Here is a 24,226-nt window from a genome sequence, read left to right on the forward strand (position 1 = left end):
ACATCATATATTAATCTTTATTATATGTCTAAATCGTTTAAATTTATTGAGTGATTATGAAATTTTAAAAATGCAATTGATTTAAAATTGAATGATTAAAATTAATAATTAAGATTCAGTATTGATATAAATAATTAAAATAAAAATATGCATTAACTGCAAATAAATGATGAAGATGTCACCATGTAGCCATTTAGGACCATTGTTTTAGTTTTATCCCGAGCATTTAAATTATTTAATATTTCTCCAAAACTTAGAAATCGAGCAAATGATGTCGCTTCTTCTTAGAAATACTATTTACATCTATCATTTTTAGACTTCACTTGTGGGATTGCACGAGATATGTAACCATATTTGATCTTTAATGAAGTGTTTAAAGTATATTGCTAGCTCAAAAAGTTACTTTCCAGAAATGAACTTCAACCATATCCTTGAAAAAATTCTTATCAAACTTAATTTAATTTGTAAATATAAAATAGATATAATCCTCACTACAACACAAAAAATGTTCAAGTTAGAATCTCTTACTGTACTCCAAACAAAAAGTGCTCTATGATATTAAGAATAACAAAGTACTCTAGGAAATTAGTAATTTACAAGATGTATAAAAGTCCTAACAAAAATAAAATATAGAAAGCTAGTTAGAGACATAGGGGTGAGAAAACAAAATGAAGATAAAAAAAAAAATAGGTAGACATATCATACTTGAGCTGCATTCTGTGTTAACTTCAATCCCAACTAAACATAATCTTTGAAAAGCCAAATGGCATAACAAGTGGTACGTCTCTCGTAGATAGATGTACTTCCTCTTTATTCATCCAACAACTCATTTAGTATGTACTGACTCTAAATTTTGAATTCGCTACTGATTCAACATATATATCAAGAGCGCTCCTCCAAAGACAAGTCCCGGTTCCTGCTTATTTAAATCCAAAGAGACTAGGAGGATCAATGGCTAAATCAACGACTGATTTGAGCTCATCCCAGTTTCCATGACTAAACAAATACTCCTGATCTTCAGCAGTGCTTGTGTTCCAAAAGATTGAATTTGATGATGTGAATGACGATTGAGGCATAGTCGTAATTGGTTGGCTATTAGTGTAATAACTGTTTCTTTGATCAACTTGATAATTTAATTTTCCTTCAGATGATGCGTTGTTAATGTTCTTTTGTGGAAATGCCATCTTACTGTTGGAGTGATCGTCACTGATTTCAGATTGAAGACTGCACGCCTTAGAACTTGCGTCACCAAAACTTTGTTTAACAACAGGCTGCTGCTTCCAATCTGATGTGAATCTCTTGTAATTGGAAATCCTCTGGAATATCCTGCACAGGGTCCAAACTTCCTGCAATTTATGATTTTGTAAGTGTTAATAATATTCGATATACAAGAGAACTAAAAAGTAGCTCTGTCTAATGCTTTTCATTTTTCCTTCTTTTTGCCAAGAGAACTAAAAAGGAACTTTGGCTAATTAGATGATCCAATGTCAATCTGCCTCTAAGCATACTAAGCCATGAGTTCCTTAAAAAATGGAACCGGAATGTGGCTAAACTTGAAGTAGTTGAGCACCTCCACCATCTATCGATAGGTTGAGGGTTTAAGTCACACGTTGGAAGGTGAATGGGAACACTATTGATCCTCCTAAAAGTTAAAGGACTTTCAGAAACAAACTCTCTATCTCGAGGAGGTAGGGTAAGGTCTGTGTACTTTCTACTCTCTCTAGACTCCACTTTGTGGATTTTACTATGTATGTTGTTGTAAGGATATCGTATGCCAGGATTCTTGGGGATGAAGTGAAAAAATGTTCATGTTGTACCATAAATGTTCATGTTGAAGAAGAGATCATCCTGCATATTTTTTGTAAAAGCAAGATTACAGAGTAGGTCTGATCTGGTCTTTCTTTGGTATATACATGCTAAATATTATGGTCAATGTAGTAACAATATGGCAGAATCCAAAGCCATGTTAAAAGGAATGAATGTTTGAATTAGCAACAAAATGAAACCACCTTGGTAGATCAGAACACATCATTAACAAGATTATTGAATTCTCAGGCAAAGAATTTCTGAGGAGAATAGTGTGTAGGCAGACCTTTAACTCTACCTCAGAGTCGATACAGAGAGACTGTTTCTGATAGACCCATGACTTAAAACAACATATAGTAACAAAAATAAAAAATAGTAATATAACAGTATTACAACAAAATAATATTTCGTACAAACAAACTACATGAAATAATAGATAGTCAGAGAAATCGAAGAAGAAAGAAACTACAAGAGTAGTCCATCGAAAACTTACAGCTTCAGGAGCAATGTTCTTGGGATTGGGGAACTGTCCGTTTGAAGTAGTAGCCTTCCAAATAGGTGGGAGACGAAACTCATGCATCATCCAATCAGTTTTAGTTCCTTTGCCAGCACTTCCCTTATAATATACTAATGATTTCTTGAGTCCAATGCACTCATTACTTTGTGAATAAACAGGTTTGTCAATTCCTGTTGCTTTCCAAAAACCAGATCCTGTTACTCTATTTGGTCTTACACTGTTTTTGTATTTTCTCCCTCTCATGCTGAAGAAATACCATTCCTTGTTATCCCCTACTCTGCTCATCATTTCTTCATATAAATTAATTTCAACCAAAAGTTAGGAAAAAAACAAACAACAAAATATATCTCAAATGAAAAATATATAGAATTTCAAACATTTACATCAAGAAAATATAGCGTCATTGTGATCTAGACTTAAAATATGAAAAATCGCAATCGGATGATATAACACAAGGTCTTTCAAGGTGTTAGAAGTGCATTTTATTGATTTATTATCCATGAAGGTAGAAAAGAGGGTTGAGGAATGGAACAAATGTATAACAAGATTTCTAAGAATTCTTTGGGGATGCTTGATTGATGCTGAGTTACTATTACGCAAATTCAAATCCTGCTTTCAGGGAGTGCAGATGTATAATAGACATACATAAATTATTGTACATCAAATAACATTAAAAGTGTGGTTTTAGAAGATGGAATGTCAAATATTTTTTAACTTGAAAAACTTATTGAATTGTTGTTAGCAACACGAATGAAAGATATTTTGTTCTACAATAGAGATTTATTTGGTGCTATTCTTTTTTAAAAAATAATCACAATACACCTGAACAATCATTTGTAGGATTGAATGATTCCTAACGACATATTCTTTCTCTTTCACTATCTTCATCTGGTAAGGTAATTTACTTTGGTAACAAATGAATAATGAATAAAAAAGAATAATGATATAAATCGTCTATCTAATGTAGAATAGAAGCTTCCATTAGAACAATTATTTAGTTCACGTAAAACAGTAAAAGGAATAGGGGTGTGGGAGATGGACGGGAAAGGGAAGGATGTGGGGAAATGACAAGAAGGTATTGGAATACTAATTTGGAAGAGATGATGAAAGCAAGAGTATATTTTGGTCAGATACTAGAAAATGAAACCCTAAAATGGCATATTATATCTTTTAAAGCTATTCATATTATAAATCTTAATTACTAGAACTGCTCGTTTCTACTAGAATTGTTATTTTTATCACAGGTTTGTGATTTCGTTTTTGGCGCAACAGGTAGGGGAAATCAATTCTTATCTATTGGTACCATATATGTATACAATAACAATAACAACAAAAATAATTGTAATATATTCAGTGAAGTTTCATAAATGGAATTTGTGAATGGTGGGTAATGTCGCCTAATTCCTACCGAAGATAGAAATGTTATTTTCAATAGACCTGACTCAAGTAATGCGTGTAAAAATCAAGCATGCAAAACAAATACAATGGCAAAGAAGTCATGCCGAAAACAATGAAGAAGTGAACAGTCGCAAAACTAATTATACGATAATCAAAGCAAATGAAACACCTAGTAATACTAAAATAAAAGAATAAGATAGTATGATAGTACTAATAACGTACAATACAAAAAATGAAACTAGACAACTCTCGACTTAATAACCTTCTACCATAATCTTCGGCCTTCATATTTTTCTATCTACAATTATGTCCTCAATAAGCTGTAGGTCACTTATGTCCGACCTAATCACCTCTTCTAGAATTTTTTGGGTTTGCCTCTTCCTCTTCTAATATCCACTAAGACAACCTCCCACTCTTCTTCACTAAGGCATCTCTGCATCTTCTCTCTTCACATGATATCTAACCATCTTAGTCTCGCCTCCTTCATCTTGTCCACCACAGAGGTCATTCCCACCTTGTCCAAGATAGTTTCATTCCTCCTAGTATGCCTATACACCCATTTCAACATATTTATTTTTGCTACTCTCATCTTCTAGACATGCGAGTTCTTGACCAAACAACACTTCACCCTAAATAACATAACTAGTCTGACCATCATTTTATAAGACTTACCTTTGAGACTTAGTGGAACATTCTTATCACATAAAACAACGTATGAGATATTTCATTTCAGCCACCCCACTCCAATACGATGTGTAATATCATCATCAATTTTTTTTAGGGATGACTTGTGTTTCAACCTTACTTCCACATCAGTCATGTGAGTTACATCACTAAACGTGTACACTAAGTATTTTATCTTAGTCCCGCTCAATCTAAATCCATTAGATTCTAGGGTCTCTAACCTATTATTAACTCAATCACATGTCTCATCAATCAATAAATACCATGTCATCTGAAAAGAAAATACACTATGAGCCCGTTTGGATTGGCTTTAAGTTGGTCAAAACCAACTTAAAGCCCCTTTTCAGCTTTTGGACGTGTTTGCCTAATGCTAACTTTAAGCCAGAAAGTTCTTAAAGTCAGTCAAAAATGAAAAGTTAGGATTCCTAACTTTTTTTTTCTAAGTGCTTAAAGTCATTTTCTTTGACCATGAAAATTACTTTTATATCCCTTATATTTTAACTAAATTCCCAAACTACCCTTTTTATTCTTTTAACCCTAAAATTCACATAATTTTCCTCATTGAAGCACTTTTATCCAAACACTCAACTGCTTATTTATAAAAATAACTTTCAGCACTTTAAAGTTCTAAAAGCACTTCATACATAAAAGTTACTTTTTTTAAGCCCATCCAAACGGGCTCTATGACACCTTTTTTTGGATATGTCACGTCAATACATCATCACCAAGCAAAATAGAAAAAGGTTAAGATTCTATCCCTGGTGCAACTCATATCATAAATGAAAATTGATTTGAGTCACTTTGCACTATCCTTATTCGGATTTTAACTGCATCATACATGTCTTTAATTGCCCTAATGTCAGCTCGAAGTACACCTTTAGCCTCCAAACACTTCTTAAGAACTAACCTTATTCTAGGTCAATGAACACCATATGTAAATCTCTCTTCCTTTCTATACTACTCTATTAATCTCCTTATGAGATGTATGACTTTTTTATTTGAACGTACCGATGTGAATCCAAATTAATTATCGATGATAAACACGCAATCCTCATCCACATCTCTACCATCCTCTCTTAAACTTTCACAGTGTGTTTTAGCAGCATGATGCCCATATAATTGTATTGATTCTAATTATCACCCCTTGTTCTTGTACAACGAAATTATTATACTCCACTTTTATTTTTCGGATATTTATGATGTTTTAAAATGACATTAAACATCATTTCATACTCTTTCAAAATTCCACCAAAAAAATCTCGTTAGATCTAGTCACCCTCCATCTTCTCATCTTACGAGTAACCTCCTTAAACTTGATATCCCTACAATACCCAGAATTTCAACTACGTTTGGAGTGCCCTGAATCACCCAGCACAATATTCTTATTCCCTATTCATTCAAGAATTTATAAAAGTATGTATGTTATCTTGGTCTAACATGTGTCTCTTCCACCAATATTTTTTCTTCCTTGTCTTTAATGTACTTTACTTGATTCAGATCGCGAGTCCTTCTGATAGCTCCATAGACAAGGATGATGCTATAGAAGCCCTAAGAAAACAATCATCAAGATTTCAAGATAAGGAGTTGCAAGCCAAGATTGTTGGGCTTCAATGGAAACTCAAGAAGATGCTTATCATGGAAGAAACGCCCAAAAATGAGTCCAAGAATTGTGGTGAAGAATGGACTAAGTGCTACACATATTTTATGATTCACGTCCAAGTCCAAATGAATGAAGATTGGGACCACATGGGGCTGAATTTCTGCTCCAAAAAAAGAGCTTAAAATCCTCCCCCAAAAAGTAGGAAAAGTCACGTGAAAGTTTTGGTCCAAGTTGGAAACTTTTCCTTATTGAAAACTTTTCCTTATCTAGAACTTTTCCTTATTTCCTTAGGGAAGAATTTTTGGTATTATCTTTACATGCTTTCCTAGTTTAAAGTTTTCTAGTTTAAATTTTCCTAGTTATTATTTCCATAAAAGTAGGAATTGAATCTCATTCTAATTGGGATAGGTTTTCCATATATATAGGGGTATGTTTTATTATTTTAAAGACAACATGATGATTAATATTATTTAAGAGGTTTCTCTTCTTTACATCTTTGTATGTGGTAACTATGGATTTATCTTACAACCTTATAAGAATGATTCTTTAAGAAGTAAGATTAATTCTTCAACTTGATATCTTTTGTTCTTATTCGTAAATTAAAGAAGGTGATTAGTCATGTACTAATTGTTGTCTCTAATTTCTTCGATATAGGGGTCTAGATCACTTTTGATCTAAGTTCTTGAATTGACTCTATTAGTATCATAATTAGTTTTAATCCACTAATTTTGAATACTAAGATCAATTAGGGTCCTTAGCACTTTTCTTGAAATTTGGAAAATTTATTCTCGAATTTCACATATCTTTCAATTTTTGTCTTTAATCTATATAATTTCGCTTCCGCATTATTTTCTTGTTTATTCAGGTAACTCAATTCTTATCAAGTGGTATCAAAGCGGTTCTATAAAGGTTCTGTTATTGATAATCTTGGGAGTTTCAAAAAAAAATTGTTATAGTAGCTTAAAATTTAATCTACATAGCAAAAAAAAATATATTTTGAAAAAAAAAGAGGAGAAAAAACAAATCAAGTTCTTACAAATTAAGTTATTTTTAGATACTTCGAGGTTATTGTGTTTCTTGACTTTCTACATCAAGAAGGAAAATTAAGAATAGGAGAAATTTGAAGTTTTTGTTCTTGTTACACAAATTGATCTTTTTCTTGTCTTATCAAATCAATCTCAATTCTTCTGAATTTTGGTAAATTCTTTTTCTTTCTACATCTTACTTCTAAAGGTTGTTACTAATAGGGTTTATAAATAAATCTTGAAGGATCCATCCAAAGGTTGTAATTTGAGTGGAAAAGGCAAGAGAGGGTGAGATCAATAGAGAGAGAAAAAGCCAAGTTGAGAGATCTTTGTTTCTTTGATAATTTTTTGAGATGTGTCAAACAGGTAAAGAAATTGAAGAAGGAACTCAAAACAGCATCAACTGTGTTGATGTGTTGATCAAACGATTAGAGGAGAAGAATGTCACTATAGCTAATTTAAGAAGAGAAAATATTTTTCATATAAAGTGTGAGATAAATGGTAATATTTGTTCTATGATTATTGATAGTGAAAGTGGTACTAATGTGGTAAGTTCATATGTGGTAGAGAAGTTGAAACTTACATGCATCAAACACATTTCTCCTTATAAGCGGCAATGGTTGAATAATTTTGGTGAGCTTAAGGTGACTAAGAATGCATAATTTTTTTCTCTATTGGGAGGTATTTTGATGATGTTCTTTGTGATGTAATTCCAATGCAAGATTGTCATATCATGCTTGGACGTCCCTGGCAGTTTAGTAGGAATGCAATTCATGATAGGAGAAAGAGCAAAGTTTCTCTTTAGCTAAACAATAGAAAATATATACTTGCACCTTTAACTCCATCCCAAGTTTATGAAAATTGAAAATGTGTGACAAAAGCAATGAAAAATTTTGAGAGAGAAAAGAATGAGGGGAGTAAGGGAGTGCATGTTGATATTCCAAGAGAGGAAAAAGGAGAGGATCTGTTGTGTGAAAAGAATGGGATGCCAAATGAGAAAAAAGTAAGATTGAGAGAAAAGAAAAGAGATATGGTCATGAGCATAAATAGGAGAGGGGTGATCGTGAGGTAGAGAGAGAAAAACAAGAGAGTTTGAGTGAGGTTATTTCTTATTCTAACTTTGACATTCCTACTTCTTCTTCTAGCTATTTGGACTCTCTTATAGGTAATCATGGAAAAGTTTGTATTGAAAAAAATCATTGTATGAACTTAATCCTAAAGTTGTTGATACTACATGTCCCATTGAGCAAGTGCAAGTTGATAAGAATGCTAAAGATAAAGAGTATTATTTTGGGCACGCCCAAGATAAGACTCATGGCAAAAAGTTCAACAAGGCAATTATGGATCTTATACCAATGAGCAAGGAAAAACTAGATGATGTTATTCCTTTGCTACATAATACCAAGTATGGTATGTATGATGGTTTATTCACATTTTTGATATTCCTACACCTAAGATCTTTTTGGAGGCAATGAATCACACTCTTAATTCATATGTTGGTGACTTTGTTAATTTTGAGGATGATGATATTTTGCTATATAATAAGTCACTAACTTCAAAGTTCAATAAAAGATATTTGAGCTCAATTAAATTTGATGATTGTGAGCTTAAAAAGGTGTTTACTTGTAGTTATAAGGAAATACATGACTATTCTGATACTAGTGATCAAATACTCTTTGATGAACCTATTCATGATTTCTTATTTAAGAATTCAAGCAAGTACTTAGAATTTAATGGAGATTCTAACTTGAAAAATATAAGTTCTTCTAACCTTCTCGGAAACTCATGTGTTTATATGAATAGTTTTTATCTGAAAGAATCTTTGGGAGGTAAAATCGAGGATGCTTGGCTATATCATAAAATTGTCCAATTTGATGCAAATTTTGTATTGTCTTTGTTATATCCATTGAAGTACTTTATTGATAGAACTAAATTGAAGTTGCATGTATCATTGGTGATGACATCTAGACAAGAACTTCGGCGTGCTTATACAAGTAGGAGAATTTTCTATTGGGATGATGATCTCCACATGCTTTATAAGGGTGTATTTATACATGCTAGGATTAATTGGGTTAAGTGGACAAATGGTCACTATCTTGTTTTGTTCTTACCATTGATGATGTCAATTAGTGGATGTTATTTACTAATGCATGTCTTCTTGATTTTGCGAGATTCAAATTTGAAGACGAATTCTTTTCAAGAAGAGGGGAATGATAGCTCCATGGACAAGGATGATGCTATAGAAGCCCTAAGAAGACAATCATCAAAGTCTCAAAACAAGGAGTTGCAAGCCAAGATTGTTGGGCTTCAATGAGAACTCAAGAAGATGCTTATCATGGAAGAAACGCCCGAGAATGAGTCCAAGAATTGTGGTGTAGAATGGACTAAGTGCTACACATATTTCATGATTCAAGTTCAAGTCCAAATGGAAGAAGATTGGGCCCACATGGGCTGAATTTCTGGCCGAAAAAGGGAGCTTAAAATCCTCACCTAAAAAGTAGGAAAGTCATGTGCAAGTTTTGGTCCTTATTGAAAACTTTTCCTTATTTCCTTAGGAAAGAATTTTTGTTATTATTTTTACATGTTTTCCTAGTTTAAATTTTCCTAGTTATTATTTCCATAAAAGTAAGAATTGAATCTCATTCTAATTGGGATAGGTTTTCCCTATATATAGGGGTAGGTTTTATTATCTTAAAGACAACATGATGATTAATATTATTTGAGAGGTTTCTCTTCTTTACACCTTTGTGTGTGGTGACTATGGATTTATCTTACAACCTTATAAGAACGATTCTTTAAGAAGTAAGATTAATTCTTCAACTTGATATATTTGATTCTTATTCATAAATTAAAGAAGGTGACTAGTTTTATACTAATTGTTGTTGTCTCTAATTTCTTCGATATAGGGGTCTAGATCACTTTTAATCTAAGTTCTTGAATTGACTCTATTAGTATCATAATTAGTTTTAATCCACTAATTTTGAATACTAAGATCAATTAGTATTCTTAGTACTTTTCTTGAAATTTGGGAAATTTATTCTCGAATTTCACATATCTTTCAATTGTTGTCTTTAATCTATATAATTTCGCTTCTGCATTATTTTCTTGTTTATTCAGTTGACCCAATTCTTATCACCTTCTCTCTTTTCCAAGATAATGATCTTATTATTATGGATAATTATACGTAGTTATCTATATGACTTGGTCGTCTAAATCTTTTATAAATTACTTACTACGCTGTATTTTATGTCTTATCCCTTTTTAGTCTATTTAAAAAACGAATTCCATCTGTTTATGTTAAGTAAGTATAAATTATATCACTTTTTATTTTTTTATGGTGCTTTAAAAATCATAAATAAGAAGATAACTTTATCAATTCACTCCTTAAAAAGCCTTCTTGGAAACTTTACAAACAAATGTGAACACTTTTAAAAAAAATTAATTGCAAAAGTAATATAGAAAAAAATTAATTAATGTTTTCTTGATTTAGTAAGATGGACAATTAATATGGAACAACTATTATTTGATTAGATCTTTTCAATTTTATTATTGAAATTAAATTTTTGAAAGTTCAAATATTGTATAGTTTCAAAAAAGTCTCTCCATGGTTAATTTTGATTTTGATTAATAAAGCATATAAATAGACTGTATTAAAATATATATATATATATATATATATATATATATATATATATATATATATATATATATATATAATTTCTTTAAAAAAATGCGGGGAAAATGAACAAGTAATGTGAGACCGGAGGAGTGCACCTCTAGAACATGTATTTCTTTATCTACCACGTATTCTGTGGACTCTGGACAAAGATATATATTGTGGTTGTTGCTTAGAGTACACTCAAGCAAAATTTTAATTAATGATATATAAGAGTAAGATTGTTCATTATTATATTATATTAGTATATTAGTCAAACAAAAATTCGTGCTGCCTTGCTTGAATTAGCTAATAATGAGGTATGAAGAGAACTTGGTCAACGACAGTGGCAGAGTCACTTTCCAATGGTCTTTTTAAAGAATTTCTCTATGATTCCTGCAACTTTGGGGACAACTCTTTGGTCTATAATTGTTGCATGAAAAGGTCAAACAAATATGCATCCTCCACAAATCATCACCTATTTTTTTATAAAAAAAAAATGAATAATTTTTTATTATATTAAAATAATATAATTTTACAATTCTCATCAATTCTATATTTAATGACATCATTTTATAATCACAAATCATCACCTACTTATTATATTGACAAGTCCTAAAAAAAATTAATTCTTTTTAAAATTTCAGATCTAGTCAAAACACATTCACATTAGAAAGGGACTAAATTTGGAGATAATTAATTTTTAAATATTTTATTTTATTTTTAATGAGAAGTTTTTATTGCCATATAAAAGTTGTGATATTTTTGAAGCCATAAGTTTTAAGAATTTTATAATCAAATAAATGTTATAACATATTTAAGACTACGCATTTAGATGATATATCACTTAAATTAGAACTAAGAAAACAATAGATTTTTTCGCTTAGGAATTTTCTGGACGAGATGTTGTTCAACCTTAGAACCTCTAACTGTGTAAATTACTGTGCCTAATGCTTAGAAACCTAATTGTTTAAAATCCAATTAAGTAAATAAAAGATGTATTTTCTATATATATATATATATATATATATATATAAGAGAACTAAGTCATTTTCTTTTTTCAAGAAAATATTTAATTTGTTTAAAGTCATTTTATGAGATCTGATTACTAAGAAATATTATTCAATGACAATGAAAACATTTTCATCGATAGAAGGAAAATGAATGGTTGGCGGACTTGACAAGAGGAAGTTGCTCGGATGGTAAACACCCCTCACTTTCAATTCTAAATTGTAAGTCAGATTTTGTTTTACTTAAGCTTACCTTTCATTCATGTCACATGATTTCATAGTTGAATATTGTAGGTTGAGGTATAGCCATAGAGGAATGTTTTATCGAAAGTATCTGGCTTATAGATGGATAAGGGATGAATGGTAGACTCATAAGGAAACTATGCCATACTAAAAAAAAAAAAAATTAAAAATTAACTATAAATGTTATCACTAATTAGTCGCTAAATTGTTCATAACTAATAACTTTATTTTTAATAATTTGTAGCTAAATAAAATTAGGGATAAATTTTATTATTTAGAGGGCCGTTTGAATTGGCTTATAAGTTGCTTATAAGCTGTTTTCAGCTTTTTTTTGAGATGTTTGGCTGGCCAACTTAAAGTCATTTTGTGCTTAAAATAAGCCTCAATAAATAGTTGGGTTTATTTGGATGAACTTATTTTAAGCAGTTTATAAGTTGAAAACAGCTTATAAGTCAAAAAAAAAAGTTGGTCTGCACCTACTTTTTTAAAAAACTTATAAGCAGTTTTCAACTTATAAGCTGCTTAAAAATAAGTCAATCCAAACAGACTATTAATCATAAAATTTTATCTATCATTAATTTCTGTCTTTTTAGTACTGGAAACGGATAAGCTAGCGCAATTTCTTAAGTCTTCTCGACCTTCAATTCTAATCGTCTTGAAGCTGGTTAAGGACATAAAACAAATTTGCTAATTTGAAAAGAGGTAAAGAAGGAAATAAAATCTCGTGTGACTTAGTGAAAGATTTTGGAAATTCTATTTAATTAATCTCTTTCAATTTCAATGTAATTAAGAAAAAAAGGCAATCAAGAAAAAGGTAACATCAAATAACTTGTATGTATACAATCTGAACAAAAACTTTTGGATTCACTTTTAACAGTAGATTAGTAAATTGGCAAATATATTTGAACATAGATTTGTGCAAATGGTAACATAAAATAACTCGTGTATATAAGATCTGAACAAAAACTATTGAATTAATTCATGTGAGCCATAGATTACTAAGTGGTTTGGCCAATTTGAACGTGGATTTGTGCAAAAGGTAACATAAAATAACTTGTATATATAAAATATTTGAGCAAAAATTATGAATTTACGAGAAAGTCGTAGATTACTAAGTAGATTGACCAATATATTTGAACATAGATTTGTGCAAAAAGGTAACATATAAAATAAGTTGTATATATAAAATATCTGTGCAAAAACTATGAATTCATGTGAGTTGTAAATTATTAAGTAGATTGACCCATAGATTTGTGCAAAAAAGTCACATGAAATAACTTTTATATATATAAGATCTGAACAAAAATTATGATTTCATGTAAGCCACAGTAGATCCACGTTTGAACATAGAGTTGTTGTGAAAAATGAAACATAAAACTACTTAATTGAATATATACTCACTTGGAAGATCCCAAGGATCATGTTTGTAAATATCAACCTCTTTGATAAGATCAATTTTGATCCTTTTGTTTTCCACTTTGCGTTTAAGATAAAAACCGACAAGTTCTTCATCTGTGGGATGAAATCGAAAACCTGGAAGTATCAATTCTTTTTCTTCATCATCATCACTATTTTTGCTTTTACCTTCACATGCTATACTTTCCATTTTGTCTGCTCTTTTTTCACTCATTTTAAGTAATCACAATAGCTAGTGCATGGATATCTTATAGAGTTTTTTTTAGTCAATAAGCCAAAGAAGAAAATAAAATAATAATAGGAGAAAGACAAAGTATATTTAATGAGAAAGGTCTAGAGATGGTAGTTGCTTTGGTCAAAGGCCATCGAACTAAATTGGCCTATTTTAATTTGTTGATTATTCAAAAATGACTATAAGAATTATTCTATTCGTTTATTTTGTGTGAAAGTATTTGATTTATTTTTATTTTTTGGAAATTTGTGGACTTAAATATGATCCAAATATTTCTATGATAATAATATTATGTCACATTTAGATTGAAATGGATAGTTTATAATTTGATTATTTCTAAATATTCAAATTAGTTATTCCCTTCGTCCCATATTAATTGTTAAGATTATTAAAAATATTTGTTATTTTACAAAATCAAGATGAAATTAATCAATTCTTCTCATTTTGCCTTTGATATAATTAAGTTATCTGAAAGTAATTGATATTGATTATATTGTATAAAAATTATAAATTTGAAGATTTCAAACAAGTAATTATTAGTTGAAATGCCAATAAGATGAGCTTAGTCTTGTTCTTAAATAAAATACATAGTTACTAAAGAGAAACAAGAATAAATTAGTAAAAATATCTTTTATTTCTAAATATTTGAGAGACGTGTATAAAAATGTGATAACTAATAAGAGATGGAGAAAATATTCTTTTAAGTTCCTTTTAAAAAAAAATAATTGTAAGTTCAACTTAAATCTTAAAAAGAAAAGTGAATAAGAAATACTTGATAAAAGGTTCGAGTCATTTATGAGTTAGTTGAGCATTTGGAAGGTCTAACATTTAAATTCTACTTATATCAAAGTATGATATTTTTCCAACTAAAAATTAACACTCCCTTCGTCCCATAATAGTTGTCATGTATATTAAAAATACTTTTCAAAATAGTTGTCAATTTAAATAATCATGAAAGAATTAATTATATTTTTTCAATTTCATCTTTAGCATTAATTATTCTAAAATTAAGAGACAGGTAGATAGATAAAAATTAATAAATTAATAAGGAATATATTAATCAAATAACACTCCTAATTAATATTTTTTTAAGAGTTGTGCAAAAATCTATCATGACAATTAAAAAGAGACGGAGAGAGTATCATTTAACTGACCCGCATACATTGCAAATTCTAATTGAGCAATTATGTACTCCCTCATTTTCAAAATACTTGTCTTCTTCCCTTTGGAACGTTGCAAATATTTTCCACCTCACTTAATCAATTAAGTATAAATAATTAACACATTCTAATTAAACACTATATAGAAAAGCTATTGTTATAGTAGAACTGCATTGTTGAGGGAAAAAAAGAAAAGAACTGCATCTATTATTTTATTCTTCTTTATCAAAAGAAAAGGGCTGATCTCAAACATATCCCGAACACAATTGGGGTTTCTGTTTTTACATCAATTTTAAGTTAATATATAATAATTAGATTCGTAATAAAATATTTATTATAGATAGAGTTAATAACACTTTTGGTCTGTCAGTTATAAGTTTTAATTTTATCCACTGCGATACCTAACTAAATATATTTAATTTTTAGTAATTGAAGTGTTCTCTTTTAATTACTATGCTTATCAATATTCATAAAATTTCAGGATTATTAATCGTTCTATTATTTAATTACTAATGTATTATGCAGATAGAATTAACAAAATAAGTCAGTCCCGCTCAACCCAATCCAAGCAAGAATTTGATGAGTTAGGACGGATTGTGATCCCTCGATCATTTGAAACGGCCTTAAAGTGGTCAACCCAATACATCCTAAAAAGGTCTGGGAGCGGGTTAGCCCTTTATTTTTCTAATTCCTTTTAATCAATAATACATTAAAAAAGAGTATGGGGGATTTGATAGCAAGGAGAGTAATGAAAATAATATTAATAAGGAAATTAGATAATATCGACACTTACTAACCTTCTACTCAAATTTTTTTATCTCTAAATCTTTTTGGTTAGAGTCATGTCCTTGATAAATTATAGATATGCCATCTATTGTCTAATCATCTCAACTTATTTATTCACTCAATCCATTTTGACCCGTGCATTTGACACTCCTAGTATTATGTTATGTTAAACTTATATTGTTTATCTATAATGAGCGTATTATTATACTTCTAAAAATAGTTCAAATATAACACATTTAAGTAATCAAAAGCACATGTTTTGGTTAATATGTGTTAACTCTTATATCACAAGGATCAAAATTAAAATTTAATAATAACAGAGAGATTCAAAAATGTAACTCCCTTTAAATATTTAATAAATTTTTTAATAAAAAAGATTATTGATTTCACATAAATATATATATATATATATATATATATATATATATATATATAAACGATATCGTAGATTAGCCCAATCTAAATATCTAAAACTTACGGTTGTGTTTGGTACGAAGGAAAATGTTTTCCTAGAAAATGTTGTTTTGAAAAACAAGTTGGTTTCTAAATTATTTTTTCATGTTTGGTTGGTGAGTGGAAAATATTTTCCGAAAAATATTTTCTATTGTTTGGTTAATGAATGAATTTTTTTTTTAGAAAATATCTTTTATTTTTGGCTACAGAGTAGAAAATATTTTTTAGAAAAATAGTTTCTGACATGAAAATCAACCCTAGTAATTGATTCGGGATCCGACCCCGACACTTAGTGTGGGACCCAACTCGACTTTTAACCCAAGATTCGACTTTCAAATTTAGACTCGATCCCGACTTTGGAATCGAAACCCGACTCCAGACCTAACTTTCAAATAATTTAATTTTTTAAAAAAAATAAATTTTAATTATTTTTTAGGGAGTGGGGCAGGGGGTCGGGGAGAGGAGTGGGGTGAAAAAAATGAAATTTTTAAAATTTAAAATATTTTTTAAAAAAACAAATTTAATTTTTTTCGTGTGGGGGGAGGGATGGTGGGTGGGGTCGAGGTAGGGGGGATAAGGTAAAAAAAGATCAATATTTGAAATATCTTCAAAAATAAATTTTTAAATTTTTATTTGGTGTGTGTGTGGAGTTTTGGGGGGGGCGGGGGGCGGTAGGGGGCTAGAGGGATGGGGGGCTGGTATGGGAGTCAGGATAGGAGTTGGGTAAAAAAATGAAACTTTCAAAATTTAAAATATTTTTTAAAAATAAATTTTTAAACTTATTTTGGCGGGGGGAGGAGGAGGGAGCGGACTGATGAGTGTGGGAGTGGGGGTTGCTAGGGGTGTCGAGGTGGGGGTGGGGTAAAAAGGGAAATTTTAAAATTTTAAAATATTTTTTAAAGAAATAAAGTTTTATATATTTTTTTTTTTGGGGGGGGGGTGATAGAGTGGTCGGGGTAGGTATAGGATAAAAAAATGAAATTTTCAAAATCTGAAATATATTTCAAAAATAAACTTTAATTTTGGGGGGAAGGGGGTCGTGATAGGGTTAGGTTAGAAGAAAATATTGTAATTTGAGGTTTGAGGAAAGTTTTGGAAAATATTTTCCTTAGTGTTTGGAAGGAAGTCATTTTTCTTAAATTTAAGAAAAATAAGTTAATTTGAAAAATATTTTTCAAAACATTTAAGCCAACCAAACATAAAAAAATTAAAAAATATTTTCCGAAAAATAATTTCCTTCGTACCAAACACACCCTAAGATCATACTCAATTTCTCTTTTAAGATAGTACTAAAATAGAAGTGTACAATACTAATAAGATTTGAGAGGGAAGAAAAGTACTACAAAAGATGAAGTTATGATGATGCATAATATTACAAGGAGAATATACTTTTGAAAGATAAAAGGCATGTCACATTCTTATTTTTGAAATTTAGGGTTTTTAGTTGTGTAAAACAAGTGTGGGTAGTCCACTAGTGTGGGCACACCATTGACTTGAAAAGTTTAAGTTAGAAAAAAAGAAAAAAATAATCTCAAAAGTCTTTTGTGAATGCAAGAGGTCATGAATATTGGAGAAAGGAAAAAACAAAAAATAAAAGTCAGGATTTTGTCTGGAAGATATACATTGACTAATTCATAACAGACTAAATCCAACAGAAAGAAGTAATATGTTGGCCCTCATTGTGGACCTATTGGTTTCTTCTTTATACAAGTCAAGCCAGATATTTCTTCTCATTTTTACTTAGTTGCAACTTACATCATGGTTTCATATTATTTGGCCTTTATATTTTTTTATTTATTCATTTTAATAAATTAAAAATTAGTTTTTTCTTTCAATATTAGTCTTATCATTAAGGATTTGTTTGGTAGCTGGTTTGAAAATAGATTATATATATATTAAATTTTGTATATGTAATATAATGTTTATGTTAAAATATGCACAACAAAAGCGATATTCAAAATCATTAATTTATATTATAACTAAATAATATTAATCCGAACAAGTTTAGAAGAAGCTTTCACAAAATTCGTTCAAAGATGAGGAATATCTAAAACTGTAACCTTCTGCTATTTTTCACACTAATTACTCTACCGAGCTTGTATGAACAGGTATTTGCTTTTCTAAAAAGGATACCTTTTTTTTACCGCGCCCTAACCTTTTTATACACACTATTTCAACTATAAAAGGGGTGGTTAAGAAGGAAATCAAGGAGAAATTAAAAGGAATCAAAAGCAAAAAGTTTTTGCCTTTTAGAGCCCGTTTGGATGGGCTTAAAAAAAGTAGTTTTTATGTATGAAGTGCTTTTAGAACTTTGAAGTGCTGAAAGTTATTTTTATAAATAAGCAGTTGAGTGTTTGGATAAAAGTGCTTATGATGTGAATTTTAGGGTTAAAAGAATAAAAAAAGATAGTTTGAGAATTTAGTTAAAATATAAGGGATATAAAAGTAATTTCCATGGTCAAAGAAAATGACTTTAAGCACTTTGAAAAAAAAAGTTAGGAATCCTAACTTTTCATTTTTGACTGACTTTAAGAACTTTATGGCTTAAAGTCAGCATAAGGCAAACACGTTCAAAAGCTAAAAAGGGGCTTTAAGTTGGTTTTGACCAACTTAAAGCCAATCCAAACGGGCTCTTAGGCAAAAACGCTTTCTGCTTTTATTCAAACATTTAAAATTCAAAATGTCTTACTCTATTAAGAGGGATAACACATAAATATCTCCTAAATTATGACCAATGTTCCAATGACACACCTTATTACCTCCCTCCTATATTATTTTAAAATAAAATACATCATAAATTTTAACGTGACCACACTCTCTTCAAGATAAGCGATTAAGCAAAAAAAATGGATACATATCATTTTTAATTGGTCATTTTATATTTAGTTAGTACATATAATTATTGATATTAAAACTTATATATATTTAATTATTTTTGTAAAATATTTATTTTAATTTTTTCCTCACTTTAATTTTTTTTCTTTTGTTAATTTGTTATCTTTTCACTTTTAATTATTTTTAAAAAATTATGTGTATTTTTAAAATAAATATTAAAAGGTGTCCTTTAATTTTAATGTTTTAATTTTTTTATATTTTATTTGATCTTCTTCCCTTATTTTGATATCTTTTCGAAATTAACTTATTTTAAATTTGGAATAAAATTTGAAATCAAATCAAATCAAAAGGAAAGGCAAAGAAAATAAAAAGAATAAATAAAATCAATAGAAAAAAAAACAATGAATGAGGTAAAAAAAATGAAGACAATTTTTTTAAAAAAAATTACGTCTATTAACTTAATTAAAATACAAGATATAAAATATAAGAAGATTTAAAAAGATAAAATTAAAATAATAAAAAATATATATTTACATAGGTGGCGGGCGCGTGTTGTACAAACGCAACCAACTTACCTTGTTGAAGGTGTCACGTCAGCACAAAAAGTGCACGAAAATGTAGAAAAATGAATTTAGGAGGGGGGGGGGGTTAATAGGACACTTAGTTAAGTTAAGTTGTGTCACTGGATTTCGATCATAGTTTAGGAGGGTACTTATGCATTAACCCCTATTAAGAAGAACAGTAAAATATAATTCTACTTCTTCTATAATATGTCCATTTTTCAACACTGGTTAATTCGTTGGACATATAACAAAGACCGCAAATTCATTAACAGAGGTTTTCAACCACGATATTAATTTGCAAAGAATAAATTAACCTTACCATAATAAATTACAAATTATTCTAATAAAAATATATAATTGGACTCCTCTTTTTAATTTTTGAACTCTACTATTACATCTTATTTAACTCCCCCTATTAAAATTACCTACACCAATCAATTAAATCAAACTTCTAAAAAATTTAATTCGTCGATTGATTTAATCATTTTTTTATGCTTAAATTATTTCACGTGGCGAACATATAATAAACCTGCATGATTTTTAAGTGATAACTTATAAGCAATCATAAATGGGTGCTTCTATCTCAAGTTCGAGACAAAATTGTATCAATTAATTATTATTTTATTAATATAATTTGTCATCATCCAATCTATTATGAATATATTGACTCATAATAGAGTTTCACCTTTTAATAGATTAAAATAATAAAATAAACTACATGGATCATAACAACTATATCAAAATTAAGAATATAAATACATGTAATGAATTAGAGATTTTGTTTATTAATATTTAGAATATAAATAAATATCTCTATTTAGTATGTTCAATACATACAAAATTTATCAACATGAAAAATTAAAATTTACCATTTTCATAATTAAGATCCAACCAATTTTTTTAATATGTTGGAGTATTATTCCGTTCTTTTTCTTTTCTCTCTTTGATTGATGGTTTATGAATAAAAATAGCCAAAAAGTTGGAAATAATAGAAAGGCTGATGTTAATATGTCAGATTTGCATATTGTTTCGAGAAACGAGAAGTATCTTATCTGACTTTTTCACAAAGGGTCTGTATGAAAAGTCATTCTGATTTTTTTTATTATTTTAATGTTTTTTATTATTATATTTCATTTTTTTCATCATTAATCTTTACTTTATTTGATTTCATACAATTTTTTTATTATTTATTTTTTTAAAAATACTTTATGTTTATTTTTTTCATTAGGATAACTTTGTTAGTATTTTAATTTTTAATATAAAGTAGAATTTATTATTGCATAAAGTTATAAATTTGTGTTTTTCCTCTTTTAAATCATATTTATATATATTATGTTGAAATTTGATAGAAGAGTATTATGTCAAATTTTTTGTTTTGAATTTAGAACTTATGTTATATTTTCAGTTTCATTTGTTTTCGTATTATTGATTTGATATTTCACCTTGCAAGCCATGTATTTTTTAGTTAGACTTGATAGATTATCTTTTTCAAAAATATTTTAATAATTTTATGATATTATATTTTTAATATTAATATTTTTGTCAAACATGTATTTCATGATGTTCATAGAAATCTTGTACTTATAGTTTTAATGACTAATTTAATTATATATTAATTTAAATATATAGATCAATTAACTTTTTATAATATTAGTTAAGAACATATGCTTATTAATTAATATATTTTCAAAAGACAATACACATCTTGAATATATCATTTATAAAGGCCCTTATTTATCTAATACAAATTTTAAAAAATTATTTTTTTTAAAATAATAATATAATCTTGTGATTACACTTGTGCAATCAAATAGGTCATCATAATTACTAGATTGTGTAATAAATAGACTAATAATTACACTAATTTAAATTATCAGATGACTTTTCAAACAGATCCAAACTAATTTCTAGACATCTAAAGTCTAATAGGTGTCAAATAAAATTTCTTGCCAAATTTAGGTGATTTACATTACATATATATTAACTCTCTTCTAGTGGAAGGATCTCCATATATATAATTCTGACCAATCCATAAATATAATTCTGACCAAGTTAATGCCTGCTAGAAGATTGATAAAAATCCTATTCATGAGTTGAAAAAAGTTTGGTTTTTATTGACGTGTTATAATTGTGGAAGACTAAACCAATAAAATTATGGAATACTCTTCTGCTATCCTTCATGCAACCCTAGAAGGTCAACATACAAATCTTAATTTAGTGCCTGTTTGACAGTTGTTAAAAACTATTTATTTCTAAAAGTATTTTTTAAAATGAGCTTTTTAGAAAAGTGCTTTTGAAAATGAAAAAAAAATATATATTTAATTAATTCATTTGAAAAAAAATATTTTTGATAAGTAGATTGTGGTTGACGAATTTATTTTAAAAGTATTTTAAGAATCAAATTACACAAGTATCAATGAACTTTTAATATTAAGATTATTTTATAGAGAAAAACTATTTTAAAAATTTTAATCAAATTTTTATTTATATTAAATTAAAATGTATATATGCAAATTTTTAATCAATATTATATATAGATAAATAAAAAATAAATTAAATATTGATATAATATTAACATGATGATTTAAATATAATTAAAAATATAAAATATAAAATAAAGATTCATAAACATAAAATTAAATTAAAAAATTATTATATAAAACTAAAATTCTTAAATGAAACTTAACATAACTTATGAGATTCTGTTTCTGCTTTTTATAAGGAGCAGAAATTTTTGACTTCTTCTTAATAGCAGAAAATCTAAAATCAGTTTTATTGATTTGTCAAACGCCTAAATTTAAAAAAAGCACTGTTTTTTTTAAAATAAGTAATTTTAACGTCGTAACAACAATGTCAAACAGCTGTTAATGAGCTCACATCTTGTGTCATATTTAATGGAGAAAATAACGAACTCATTCAAACTAGAAATTGAATCTATTTTGCCAAAGATAAATGAACAGCTAATGCTACAAAGTTTCTAAGAGCATTTAATTTCCACGAAGAAACTTGGAGCCAATTTCATTTAATATATGTTTTTATTGAAACAAGAGTAGTTGGCACTTTGCAAATGTAGTGTAATATTCATCAAGTTCTTTTAATTGTTTGATATTGATTTGATACACCTTTTAAATAGTACAACAACATATTCAGTGAAATTCCACAAGTGGGGTCTGGAAAGGGTAGGATGTATACAAACTTTACCACTACCTCATGGAAATAGAGAGGCTGTTTTTGGAAAACCTCTGGCTCAAAAGTATCAGCCACAAATACGAGAGAGAAGCTAATATATATATACATAATGGCAAAAATGAAAAGCGATGCAAATTGTACAAAACAAGAACAATAACAATAGCAAAATAATTTGATGATCAAGAGGCAATAACAACTATACTGGCATGCCTAGACCTAAGACCAATCATAAATCGTCACAAGGCAAGACATAATTTTATCTCTACTAGCCTTCTACTCCTACTAACCTTCTACCCTAATCCGCGACCTCCACTCCTTTCTATCTAAGGTCATTTCCTCAGTGATATAGAGCTGCGCCATATCATGTCTTATCACCTCTCCCTAATACTTTTTTGGTCTACTCCTACCCCTCCGCATAGCCCTCAAATCCAACCTTTCACACCTTTTAACCGGTGCATCAACACCTCTCCTCTACACATGTCCAAACCATCTCAGACTTGCTTCTCTCATCTTACCTGTCATAGAGGTCACTCCCACCTTCTCCCGAATAACCTCATTCCTAATATCATCACTCCTAGTGTGTCCACATATCCATCTCATCATCCTCATCTCCACAACATACATCTTCTGAACATGCAAATTCTTGACTGGCCAGCACTCCACTCCATATAACAATGCAGTCTAACCACCATTCTATAGAACTTACCTTTAAGTTTAGGTAGTACCTTATTATCATACGGTACTCCAAAGGCAAGCCTCCATTTCATCCATGCTGCCCCAATGCGAAGCGTGATATCATAGTCGATGTATCCACTACTCTAGATGATGGATCCAAGGTATTTAAAGCTTTCTATCTTGGGGATAGATTGAGTGGCAAGCCTCACTTTCATACCCTCTTCATCCCTTGCTACACTGAATTTGCACTCAAAGTATTTTGTTTTAGTCCTACTCAATTTGAACCCTTTGAACTCTAAAGTTTGTCTCCAAACCTCCAACCTATCATTAACTCTGTCCCGAATCTCATCAATCAACACTATGTCATCTGCAAATAGCATATTACACCATGGAACCTCATCTAGAATAGAACGTGTCAGCTCATCCATCACCAAGGCAAAAAGAAATGGACTCAGCACAATTCCTTGATGTAATCCCATTTCAACAGGAAAATGCTCTGATTCACCCCCCACCGTCCTGACCCGGGTCTTGGCTCCAACATACATTTTATTTATCTCCCTAGTACACCATTGGGACACATTTAGACTTCAGATACCTCTAGAGGACGTCCCTCAAAACTTTATCATAAGCCTTTTCAAGATCAATGAACACCATATGAAAGTCTCTTTTTTTCCTCTAAATTTCTCCACCAATCCGAACTGATTCTCCAAGATTGTCACTTGTCTTCTCATCCTCATCTCCACCACTCTCTCCTATATCTTCATAATTTGGCTTAGCAATTTGATACCTCTGTAATTATTATAATTTTAGATATCACCCTTGTTCTTGTACAATGAAACCATAGTACTCCACCTCCATTCATCGAGCATTTTAGTTGCCTTCAAAATAGCATTAAATAACCTAGTCAACCACTCCAAACCTGCCTTGTCAGTATTCTTCCAAAAGTCCACTAAAATTTCATCGGGATCGATCTCTCTCC

The 24,226-nt window shown here is 29.4% G+C and overlaps 1 pseudogene; it reads right to left on the bottom strand.

The window, feature by feature from the left end:
- Positions 1 to 554: 554 nt before the first annotated feature.
- On the bottom strand, positions 555 to 23,792 carry LOC129892717 (transcription factor JUNGBRUNNEN 1-like; annotated as a pseudogene).
- Between the last annotated feature and the right edge of the window lie 434 nt (positions 23,793 to 24,226).

The sequence above is a fragment of the Solanum dulcamara genome, chromosome 6, assembly GCF_947179165.1.
Source record: "Solanum dulcamara chromosome 6, daSolDulc1.2, whole genome shotgun sequence".
Taxonomy (NCBI): domain Eukaryota; kingdom Viridiplantae; phylum Streptophyta; class Magnoliopsida; order Solanales; family Solanaceae; genus Solanum; species Solanum dulcamara.